This window comes from Acipenser ruthenus, chromosome 8 (genome assembly GCF_902713425.1).
Source record: "Acipenser ruthenus chromosome 8, fAciRut3.2 maternal haplotype, whole genome shotgun sequence".
NCBI classification, from domain to species: Eukaryota; Metazoa; Chordata; class Actinopteri; order Acipenseriformes; family Acipenseridae; genus Acipenser; species Acipenser ruthenus.
Genome location: NC_081196.1, coordinates 44,486,448 through 44,498,877, shown reverse-complemented (window position 1 = coordinate 44,498,877; position 12,430 = coordinate 44,486,448). Strand labels below are relative to the sequence as shown.

The 12,430-nt window shown below is 36.7% G+C and overlaps 1 protein-coding gene and 1 long non-coding RNA gene across 2 annotated transcripts in view; one reads left to right on the top strand and one right to left on the bottom strand.

The window, feature by feature from the left end:
- LOC117406959 (integrin beta-like protein 1) overlaps positions 1 to 12,430 on the bottom strand; it is an 87,722-nt gene that overhangs the window by 28,769 nt on the left and 46,523 nt on the right. The window lies entirely within an intron of this gene.
- The window catches only part of LOC117406967 (uncharacterized), a 39,244-nt gene continuing 29,844 nt past the window's right edge, over positions 3,031 to 12,430 (top strand). Inside the window, exons 1-2 of the long non-coding RNA XR_009329390.1 lie at positions 3,031 to 3,235; positions 11,590 to 11,927. This is a non-coding gene — a long non-coding RNA (uncharacterized LOC117406967). The remainder of the gene's footprint in view (positions 3,236 to 11,589; positions 11,928 to 12,430) is intronic.

Below are 12,430 nucleotides of genomic sequence, written 5' to 3'. Positions count from 1 at the left end.
AACAAACAACCTCCTTTTGGATGCCAAGTACAATCCAGATATATATGATAACCTGTTTTACTGCTATGTTTAAAATATCTTGTTAAAATGTACACCGTTTGAAGGACTACCTTGTATTATTATTATTATTATTATTTATTTCTTAGCAGACTTAGCAGGACTACCTTGTACAATAAAGTTATACAGTACATGATGGTACAACAGCGTTTCACACATACTGTCGTACAGTAATAATACTATATATATATATATATATATATATATATATATATATATATATATATATATATATATATATATATATATAGGGAGAGAGACACTTAAAACATTTTAATATAGTACGTTATATATTGATAGATCAATATATTGATTGATTGATAACTATGAATATCAATAGTATTTTTATAATTGATCAATTTTATTCCAATTGTCAAGTATTCTGTTATGTACTGTAGGACTTTTAAATTCTTGCACGCACACACAGACACAGACACACATGCACACAAAAAGCTTGTGCATGTGTGTCTATGTGCTCCTACTTCCTTATCATCTTAATAATAACAATTAGTGTGCTGGTACTGAAACTTCTGATAGTAATTAGAGACTTACAGATAATTGAAAAGGAAGTTGTGCTATAGTACTACAGCTTTTATTTGTTCAAATCGGGCTCACCATAGCATCGTGGAGATAACAGAAAAGCCACTGCCACACACGTTGCCCCAAATCACTTTAAATATTCAAAAACTTACAAAATAAATCAGATGCCTTAGGACAACAGACACTTTATTTCCACTAAAGACTTCCAGTATAGTGAAAGCAAAGGGAATGAACATGTAATGGCTGCTTAGTCACTTATCCAAGGTGCTTCTGTTAGCCACTTGAATACAAAAAATGATTTTATATATAGGAGGCTGTGTGGTGCGTTGGTTAAAGAAAAGGGCTTGTAACCAAGAGGTCCCTGGTTCATATCCCGGCTGACTCACTGTGTGACCTTGAGCAAGTCACTTAACCTCCTTGTGATCCGTTTTTCAGGTTAGACATTGTAGTAAGTGACTCTGCAGCTGATGCATAGTTCACACACCCTAGTCTCTGTAAGTTCCCTTGGATAAAGGCATCTGCTAAATAAACTGCTGAGCGTCAACAATTTGCTCAAAGCCTCTACTACTGTTTTCCACTATTATAACAACCGTGTCTTGCATAAAGAAGGAAAAACATTGAGTGAAATAGCTTGCACCACTCAATTTTCAATGTGTGGTATCCGAAGCATAATCAACAATTACAGAGAAACATCATCTGTAATTGACAAACCCAAGACTGGAAAACCCCAAAAGCTGCCTAACAAGGATGAGCAATACTTGAGGATAATATCCTTAAGGAATAGAAAGAAGACAAGTGTTGAATTGACAACAATACTGGCAGAAGCCACGGTTGTCGTTATCCATCAAATCAACAGTACAAAGGTCACTCTTGAAATCAGGACTTAAAGGATGTGTTGCAGTAAAAAATACCTCTGTTAAGAAAGGGGAACAAGACTAAAAGGCTAAAATATGCACAAAAACACAGAAATTGGACTATGGAACAATGGTCAAAGGTGCTTTGGACTGTTGATGGATGGACAACGACACCTGTGCCTTCTGGCAGTTCAGTTGTCAATTCAATACTTGTCTTCTTTCAATTCCTTAAGGCTATTATCTTCAAGTATTGCTCATCCTTATTAGACAGCTTTGCGAGACTGACAGCTGAGAGCTCTCAGTCAGAACTGTGGCGTGAGCAGGGGCACATGGCCACTGGACTGCGTGTTCTGTTTGTGTGTGTGTTCTGTGTTTGGTTGTTTATCTTCTGGTAATGTTCTGTTGTTAGGCAAGTAGCCTTCATCCTAGCTTGTGAAAGGATGCTCACAGAACTATTCACATGAACAGCACCTGAGAGAGGAAAGCGCTGTATGAGATACCAAGATAAAACATTTAAAACAATGGCTTAATAATCACAATTTAATTTTGTATAATATTGTAATTCATAACAAAAGAAACATGTGTGCCCTCATAGTGACATATTGATATGTCCATTATTTACTGTGCAATATTTCCATTACCAAATTTATATAACATGTTTGAACTGGGCCGTATTAACCTATAAGCAAATTATGCTATAGTGTAGGAGAATATATATTTTTTCCTCCACATTGAATATAAAAGCTTTTTTAAAATGCAATTCTTAAGTCTGCAAAACATAAAAAGTGCCTAATTTTGCTTTGACACTGGAAAATGAATGGTTACCATGCACAGGCATGGAAAATACTGCAAATACTGCAAATTGACTGCATCTGTATTAGTCACTTTTTTTTTTAACTTTTGTGCAAACCCCATGGCCAAACATGTATTCAGCAACTACCCCGCTCCACTCCCCTGCTCCATGTACAATTGGCTCGCTCCGCTCACTCTCTGTCCCCAACGCATGCAGGGCAGGTTTAATCAATATGCCATTAACACCATTCACCATATGCATAGGGCACCCAAAATATGGGTTATCGTAGGGCCCCCATGTCCTTTAATCCGGCCCTGCGTTTGAATAAACTAGTAAAGGTAATCCATTACTGTTTAAGCACATACAGTAAGGTGATCCTGTGGACTTATGTAAACACGCCGGCTGCCACTGACGGACGGTTAACAGTACATGGTGCTTATTTGCCTACAGCATTAATACAGGTGTTTGAGTCAGTGGTGACGCGGGGGGGGGGGGGGGGGGGGGCACGTGACATGCATAGCCAGCCACTGCTTTACAGGAAAAAAAATAAACTGCTGAAACGATTTTTTTTTTTTTTTTTGGTGGCCTCAATACGCTCCAATCAATACCGCTTTCAATTAGTGTAAACATGACCCTCCACTTGCAACTGACCAATGACATGCTTGCTGTCTGTCCAAAGCGCACGTTTCACATTTCTGTTTGTGATTGGGCTATTTACTGTCATTTGTGAGAGGTTCAACCTTGAACTCATCTGATTGGACGATGCACACAGCTTTTACACTTTACAGTCCAAGAGGACGCGTAACGTGACGTAACACTGAGTAAGACGTGAAGTACGGCCTGACAGCGGTAGGGGAAAGGGAAAAATAATTTTAAAATTCGCTGTTTGTTTTTGTCACCCTAATTTGTATAAACGGCAGAAAACTGTTGATGAACCGTCTGAAGATAGGAAGCTAGCAGCTACCACCGGCAGTCCTGCACCAGTCAAACGGTAATTAAATTAGTCAGGATTTGTGAAATTAAATAAAATATTAGATAACAAAAATGAACAACCATAAGTACGAATGCAATTATATATAGTTATTTTTATTTATTATTATAATGTGAAATTGAATTCTGATGCGCATGTTAAAAGCTCAAGTCCTTTGCTTTGTATTTCCTTTTTTGTTTTTAATCAGAAGTGTTCTAAACTGAATCTTTTTTATTTATTAATTTATTTTTTTAAACTGTTTTCCACAAGTGTATTTGGTTATTGAATCTTCTCTTTAAAAAGATTGTTCTTTATTTTTCGAAAATAAAACGTCAATGCACGAATAAGAAATCAGGTTGTCAATTGCACCACTGTGATAACTCAGTTACCATTTCCATCCCCTCCCAAAATCCTGGCTACGCCACTGCTGCCAGGGTTTATTATTTAAAAATAAATATATATATATTTTTATGTTTTTCGTAAGTGGTTAGAGAATATGTAAGTGTGCAGTTTATTTCAAACTTTCAGACCTAAATAACATAACCAAAGAGTGTCTCTAAGGCCCTTCACCGTTATATGTCTTCTTGTGTGAGACTCACTTTTTCAGTCAGTGAAAATATGTGCTAAAAACGCAGTGAATTTTATGTAGTCCTGTTAAAATGGCAAAAAGACAGCTACATTTGGAGTTTTTCTACAACAAAAAAGCTAAACCACCAACGCCAGAGACATCAACAGAAACCGAACCTGACTCTTCTGTAGTTCATTATGTTATTAACAGCACAAGCGTGTGAAGATACTTCCATTTCAAACGCTCAGGTTAGAGCGTTAGTGCCGTTGTCTACCCTTCCCTGTAAAGTGTTGTTTGCAGCTCTCTTGATTGTGACAATCTAGCGTAGAACTGTTTGATGAAAGATCTGGTAATGTTAGAAATGGTTAAAATCGGGTTTGAGCACGTTTTCGCTTCGTTAGTTTTTCAAGCCACAAGTCACCACTGGTTTGAGTACACGAAAAAACACAGCCTCTTTTTTAAACTGACATTTTTATAATAGTAATAGAGTAACAAAATGAGTATCCATCAGTTTAAGTGTAATCCTGCACAAAAGGGAGGTATTAAAAAAGATCCTTTAGTATATAAACCACATTTGAGGTGTTTATAACAATGTTATATTTTGAAAATGTTTAGCTTCCAAAAATAATTAAGATTAATTATTCAAAATGAATTGGAAAACCAGCCACTGTTAAAATATGTTCAGATACATCGATTGCATGACACCCAGCATTACATACTGGTCTGCGTGTATGACACAGCGAAGACAGGCAGATTCAGCCGAGGGGGTTCTTAAAGTGAACCTGTGCAAAATTATTATAAACATCATACATGAAGTAGTGTTCTATGAACTGGATGACAGACACACAGGATGAGATATAGTGTAAACTCTTATTTATATATCATGTTCATTTCATGTATGCAATTTAAAAATAATATTCAACAGTTTTAGATATTCAGTGATGAATACACAGTTTGTTCCCCCACAACACAGGCATGTTAGAATACCATGCTTTTTTTTTTTTTTTTTTTTTTTTTTTTTCTAAACTAATGCACATAGCAAACACCACACCTGCAATATCATAACATTCCACAAAGACATGTCAGTAGTTTGGAGCAATACTTAATATAAGGGTTTTTGCCCTTAGTGTAAATGACTACTGTCATGTATTATGGTAAAAGCATGGGGAAAACATTGGAAAAGCAATTTTACCATGGCAAACCGTTCTGGGGGTGTATTTTTCATACAAGTAGATGTATGTCCCTAAAGTAACTGTAATTAATACTGGTGTCAGCTGAGATCTTTAAGTTGACAATTCATTTGCTGGAAAATGTCAGCTGCCTTGTAAAGACTGAGTCACCAAAATGTTAACTCTATGCAGTTTCCGCTATAGATTATCACTTCATTAATTTGTAAACCACCAGGATATTTACTTTCCGTCAAGGTTATCTTGGCTACATGCTTACAAACTGACTGAGGTCAAATTTCCAGCACATTGAGGTACGCAAGGGAAGAAGGTAAACAACAACCTGCTTGCATCACACTGCATAGCAACCCATCAGACTTCTTTGTAGATAACCAGGTGCTGTATGGTCTAGGTACCATGGCAACAGATGATGTCATGACATGCTCAACTTATTGATTAACTCTCCCCTGACCAACTCGTCCAGAAACAAAAAACATGTGTTACTTAGCAACGCTGTGATTTAAATTGATTTACGTCAATGTTAAAGCCTGTCCAAAAATAGTATAAAGTATTATAGGATTTAAAAAAAAAAAACTATTCATTTTATGAAAACAAGGGCAAGTGCTTAATAACCTATCGCCATGCTATGTCCCAAAGTAAAAAAAAAAAAAATCTAACTTCATAAATACAGTACTCTACACATTTCCACTAAGTACAGCTGTCTGAGATCTCAAATGACAGTTGTGGTCACAAAGCAAAAGTATAAAACTGTAACCTTGATGCTTGCATCCTGATGTGTTTTATGATGCACGAATCCACTTAGAAAAACACAGCTCCTTTTCATGCAAATTATGCAATATCAAGATTAGAAAACACATGGCTTTCCCATAACCCTGCTTCATTACGACCTACTTTATAATCTCTCTAAAACACACAGAAGACGGCTAGGAAAACAACCACAGTCATGAATCTGGTTACTCCGAATTGATTTGTTTTTAAAAAAACGTATGTCATTTCAAATACAATTAAACCTTGAAGCTGATAGTGGGAACACAATATATCTAGAATCGAGAGCACAGGATAATTTGAATATACTGGCATCCTCTTAGTGTTAGTCTAAGTTAGTGTTTTTCATTCTTGATGGTCAACTAATAAATGAATGTCTTCTATAAATAATTGGCTTTGGTATTACCAGAGACAAAGGCACAGGTGTTACCTTTTTTGTACAGCACTAAATCATTTTCTAAGGATATTTTTGTCAAATTATACTGGTTTAATTATTAGACTATTCTTTGCATTTATGTAGCCAGGTGATTGTTTTCTGAGTGTTGTTAAACATAGGTATTAATTGACAGAGACCGGTTCTCACTGATAAGGTGTTGACTTCAGCTGAGTGACTCCGAAGAGGGGGGGGTGTTTAATAGCATGTGCACTGTTGGCTAAAGCACATTTGCTAAATCGGGGGTAACAAAGGTTGAACTGCACATACATAAAAACAAGATGAAGTCTGTACATATACGGCATCAAAAGAGCTGTCTGGGTGTTTGAAGTGCATACAATTAGAATCAAGGAGGAAAGGCTTCATCAGTCCATGCACTTGTATTCTGTAGGCAAATATGATATCAGTTTGTTTGCACGCATAGGGGCTGATGTAAGGATACATTCAAAGCAATTTGAGGATGCAAAACACCCATATTGCAATCGTTGTTTTGCATGCGCGAACTGTGTTTCGCGGGCCGTAAAGTAGGACTTTAGCGGCCACTAAAAATGCGGCATATGTAAAGAATTGTTTTCACCTGCCGTTCTGCACCCGCTATCAAATTAGCACTTTGCCATCATTAATTCATTTAAATGATATTGAAATGTATTCAAATGAAGAAAAGAGCATGGGATTGGGCAGGGATCTGGAATACTAAGTGGGCACAAACATTTCATGAGATGTAAGGATTTTATCTTGCACTTGGGCAATTGCTGACCCTCCAAAACCTTTGCACCTCCTCTGGCAAGGTGCAAACCACTGTAGAAGCAAGTAATTAAGAGCTGTATAAAAGCACACACCTTCAGAGACCTGTCATTGGCTTTAGGATGACTGCTGTGGTACACTTCCTGATGTTGCAACGCTTAGCTCTTGTTGAAGACAGGCAGGAAAACCTTTGAAGGAGAAAGGGCAAGATGGAGAAGACCCCACATATTCAAACCTAGGGTAACTTTGTTCAAGATTCCAGAGGATGCGATGGTAAGGCGTTATCGTCTCTCTCCACAGGTCATCCTAGACCCAATAGCTGAATTTCACCTTTTCATCACCTGGTTGACTGTCCTGGTAAGACCGACAGCATTGACTTTCTCCACTATAGAGGACCATATGGCCTCTTTGGTAGCATAACTGATGCTAGCAGAGGCTTTTCCAAATAACTGAATTTCATGCTGAGTGACCTCAGCCATAAGGACTCTCAGCTCCTCAGAAAACTTTTCTTTTCCGTCCGCCAAGAGGACTTTGCTGCCCTTCCTCTGACATTTGGTTTGGTTTGATTTTCGTGCATACATATCATACAGCGCCTACTGCGCTCTGTATTCCGAACTCACCTCACCTCTGGGCTGTAAGTGCAGCTGCTAAATAGACCGATGCTCAGGCAGTGCTCATTGTGACCCTCATTATCATGATTGCAGCTCATTATTTGTGCGTGTTGAGTAATTTGCATTGCTCTTAAGCTTACATAGGCCACAGTGCAAAATAATTGTCTGGCCGCTAGGCAATTTGGATTTTGCAGCCGCAATTGTTTGCACTACACCTATCCTTACACCAGCCCCATAATGCCATAACAGACATAACAACCAATCAATTCTAACTGATCCAGCTATTATGTATGTCATTTTATTTTGAATGCTCAGCAACTACCAGGGCACTGGTGAGTTGGTTGTTTTGGGAGACCAGCATTATGACATATGCATATAGCAAGGTCAGTCGCATTGACCAATCAGGCTCTATCACATACTTTGCAACAAGAATTTGTGTACTGTATCATATTTCATTTGACACAAAAGTATAAATTATACTGTAACTTGGGTATTCCCAGAATGAAAAGTGACAGAGCACGGCTTAAATAAAAGAGCAACAGCAGATTTTGTTCTAGGGAACTGTGTGAATCCATAATTAAAAAGGGGCATTTAGGCAATGGCTTTACAATTTTTTTATTCTTATAAAATAGCAATTTTAAATGATTGTGCAATAATTTTCAGTTAAGTCGCAAAATATCAAAAGTTACTTATCAGCCCCAACTGCTGATAAGTATGTATCACCAATTTCCAATATTTTTTTCTTGCTATTTTATTTAGCCTCCTTTCTTGTGGATGTCTGCCTGCACTCATTTACTCAAAAAATCAAACTTTGCAACTATTAAATCACTGTCCCTCACGATCTTGCAAAAAGATACGTGTTTGTTGATTTTTTTTTTTTCTCTGTGTATCAATACGTTTTGAGCTGGGGTACCTGAGGATGAACAATGTACAGGATGATTATACGCAGACCACTTTATCGTGGTATAGGAACAAATGTATCATATGAATGTAGAACATGTAGGGTAGATTAGGGCAACATGGCAAGGACAATCTCTCATGGACACTGAGTGCACCAGCAGTACATTGCATGGTCAAGGTGGTATCATAATTTATATCCCTCAAACTACACACTTCTGTGGCTACCTTGGCCTGTACCTGAGTCCTGCTGATGGAACTGGACCACTCTTGAGAACCATCAGTACTGCTCAGAATAAAACACCATTTCCATGGGTTACCATCACCCCTTTCATGGATTTGCTCTGTCTGTTCCATACATCTGTTGAAATGTAACAAATCAAAAAATGAAATAGTTTGTTATTACGGTAACACTTTAAAATAAATGTCTGTTCATGATTATTTCATGTGTATTAAGGGAAATGTTATGAAGTCATGAAAAGCAGGTCATGAACTCATGCTTGTGACTTTTGAACTCAATAGGAATTTCATTTGAAATCAGTAGGAAATCATGTGTTAGTTACATTGGAATTACAGACACTTATATGAAAGTGTTACCATTATTGCTAATCAGGGTCTGTGAATAAACCTGCCAGATAGTGACTCAATAATTTGATTTATATCAAATGGTATTTTTGGAAATATTTTATTTAAATATATCTGGCACTATTTATAAAAGGAGAATCAACACAGTCAATTCTCGTTAAAATGAACTCTGATTTCCTGATTGTACAAATTTTCTACAAGGTCCTGGCTAAACTTAGCAATTGCTCATTGTAAATTACTTCTGATAATACAAATTCACTTAACACAAATGTCCTGTTAATATTAATTATTTTGGAGGCCTCCCAGGTTAGAAAAATGTGAACTACGCCCTAGTTCGAACACCTGAATGTAAAGGATATTAGGAAATGTATTAACATACATCCACATTAGCGCCTCTATACTGTAGTGTTGTTTGGGGACTACAGATCCTATGATGCATTTCGAGTTGCCATAGTACTCACGCACAAACGTGCACTATCCTTGCATACAAGAAAAAGAAAGATGTTGCTAAAGATTTCAACATTCCCACTAACACTTTATCAACCATTCTAAAAAATGAGTTCATTTGCAATGTATACTTTTTAAAAGTTCACTTACAGCCGTATTTTCAATAAAACAGACAGTACTTTTAAATGTATAAAACTTGTCATTGTTTTGTAATTGAAAGTTGATTTCAGTGTTCATGTAACTTCAATAAAAAATGACAGGATGAGTTTGGCTTTAGACTCCTGATAATACGAATTACTGAGAAGGCAATTTTTTTGCTGGTACCTTGAAATTGTATTAAAGAGAATTGACTGAATTTAGTTTGACTTTTTTTTTTTTTTTTTTACAATCTAATGGAAAAATGCATGGTTCTTAACATGAAATGAAAACAGTATTCACAAATATTGCAAATGACACATACATGCCAACAGTCCCTATATGGTCTGGACAGTCCCAGTTTCCTAGCAAATGTCCTGCGTCCCGATGCATAGGAAGAAAGTCCTGATATTTACCCATAGAAAAAAATTCATTTATTGTGCACAGTAGTGTTAGTGAAAACCACACGTTGTGCTCTTCATGCAGCTGACACATCTCCTTATCACTAACTTATATAAAGGTAAGAACGCTTCATTGTCTATTTTTACTGTCATGATGGTCGTGTCGAGTTGGGGGGGATACGTCTGTTATATGATAGAGTGTTTTTTGTGTATGACTCCTCCTATGTGTATGATGCCCCCCGAGACGAGCATCCTGCTGAACATTTTCTTCATCACATAAAAAAGTAGAAATTAACCACAGACATTTACATATATTCTCTCCAAATGCGAACACTCTGCATACTAAATAAATCAGGTCAAGAGGAAACCTAATAAAAATGGACAGAGCTGGTGATTAAATTCCTGGTCAGTTTTTCATCCCTGAATTTGATCTTTTGTTCCGACCTTGTCTGAATATCTAATCCTCTCGTGTTCTTTGCAAAGGCGACTTTCTTGATGTCTCAACACATTAATTCATGTTTATCGTTGCTGCTTCCAAGTGTGATCCTGCTCTTACATGTATATCATTAGTTTAAAAAAGAATAAATTACAGCTGATGCTATTTTACTGATTGTGTGTTTCTGACTGACATGCCAGAACCCTTACATTTTATAGCAAAAGAAAAGGCAAACAGATAAATGCTGTCTTTTAGCTTGTGGCCTCTTCCTAACCATAGCATTTAGCCAAACCCTTCAATCAACAAAGGAAATTAAAGGTCAGAATGCGAAGAGTCATTGCTGTTTATATAATGTGTCCTCATAGTCTTGCTAATCAGTTTCTCAGATGTTCCCATTTAACAGTATTTATGCCATATGCTCAGCATAATTATGAGAAAAACAAACATTAAAAACATTATACAAAAATGAATGATAAAATATGAAAGCTTTTCAAATCAACAGATTATAAAATCCCTTCTTAAAGGATATATAAAGACTAATATCCAAAGACTGATAGTGATAGTATACTACATTCATTTTATATTGTGAACATATAAATCATAAATTCTGTGCTGCTTACTTTCTCAGTACAGCATCAATAAAAAATCATGACTTTGATCTACATCCCCAACAAGTAGGGAAATTCACAGGAAATGCCAATCAGACAAATGGATGAAGACCTACATAGCTAAGTCAGTCAGGTTTTAGTCCCTCCCTAAACATTTGAATGGATTAAAAAAATGTTTTTCATTTATCTTAACATACGTGCATCATTTTTTTTTTTTAAATCCGTTTTCAATTCTTAATTTTCACTTTCACTCTACTGACGTTGAAGTCTATTGATCCTGTCACCACACTGTAAATTCACTCCCTGTACAGCAGATATCAGGACCCCAACTAGTTAAAGTGCCATGTTCTAGGTGGGGTCATGATATCCAAAATACAACTGCATATTCAATTCAGTACAGTACTTAATGTGGATTCCTGTATGCATCTATAAATGCACATATTACAGATGTGTGTGTGTGTGTGTGTGTTATATATATATATATATAAAATTCACATACATTTCTCACTGCATTGTTTATTTAAAAACAACAGATCTAAATGTCATTTCTGTGGACAGATACATCCAGCTGTTGACTACAGGGCTCTGTCCTGCATTACATGCCACGGAAGAACAGTGAACATGCTCTGTGTGCTGGTACCAATGGAAAGAGAGTGGAGGGACCGAAGTGTTGCCGTGACCAAGTTAATCCCCGGATATGATTCAGATCAAACAAGTTTGGAACCTGATAAATGTCAACCGTCGCAACATCCACATCGACCCAGAATTGTTCAAGCCCAGGTGGAGGCCCTTGTTCAATTATGGAGCAACATACCTCAGGAGAAGACTTCCACTGTCATTCAGGGAATGCCCGGTGGGGTCAGTGTTTTACATTGGGCAAAAGGACAATACATAAGGTATTAATGAGCGTGCTTTCCAGTTATCTAACAGCAATTGGTACTACAGAGGGTATTTATTCCGATAGACATAAAGATGACTTTTTCAAGCAAGATGGTGTATCTTTTGATACATTGTACTTTTACTTTTTTGCAAACCGGCATCTGACTGACAGAAGACTTTACTGTAAAGTACAGAAATGGCCTTAATTCCAACCTCCTAGCCTTATTCTCCATGTTAGAGAAACAGTACCAGGTCCTCTAAGTCATTTCATAATTCTACAGCATCATGACTCTGAGCGAAAAACAATATGTCAATGTGAATCAATCAGTTTAATCAAATCACATATTTGGTATGTGACCTTGTACCTACTGGTGCAGATTGAAGAGCTGAGGAAAAAAAAAAAAAAAAAAGGTGTACAGTTTAATATAGTACTGTCATTGTTGTGAACAAGGTATGCTAGATATTTTAAGTGGCATACAGGGCACTGAATCTTTAACACTGCATTTAGTTCAATTCATTA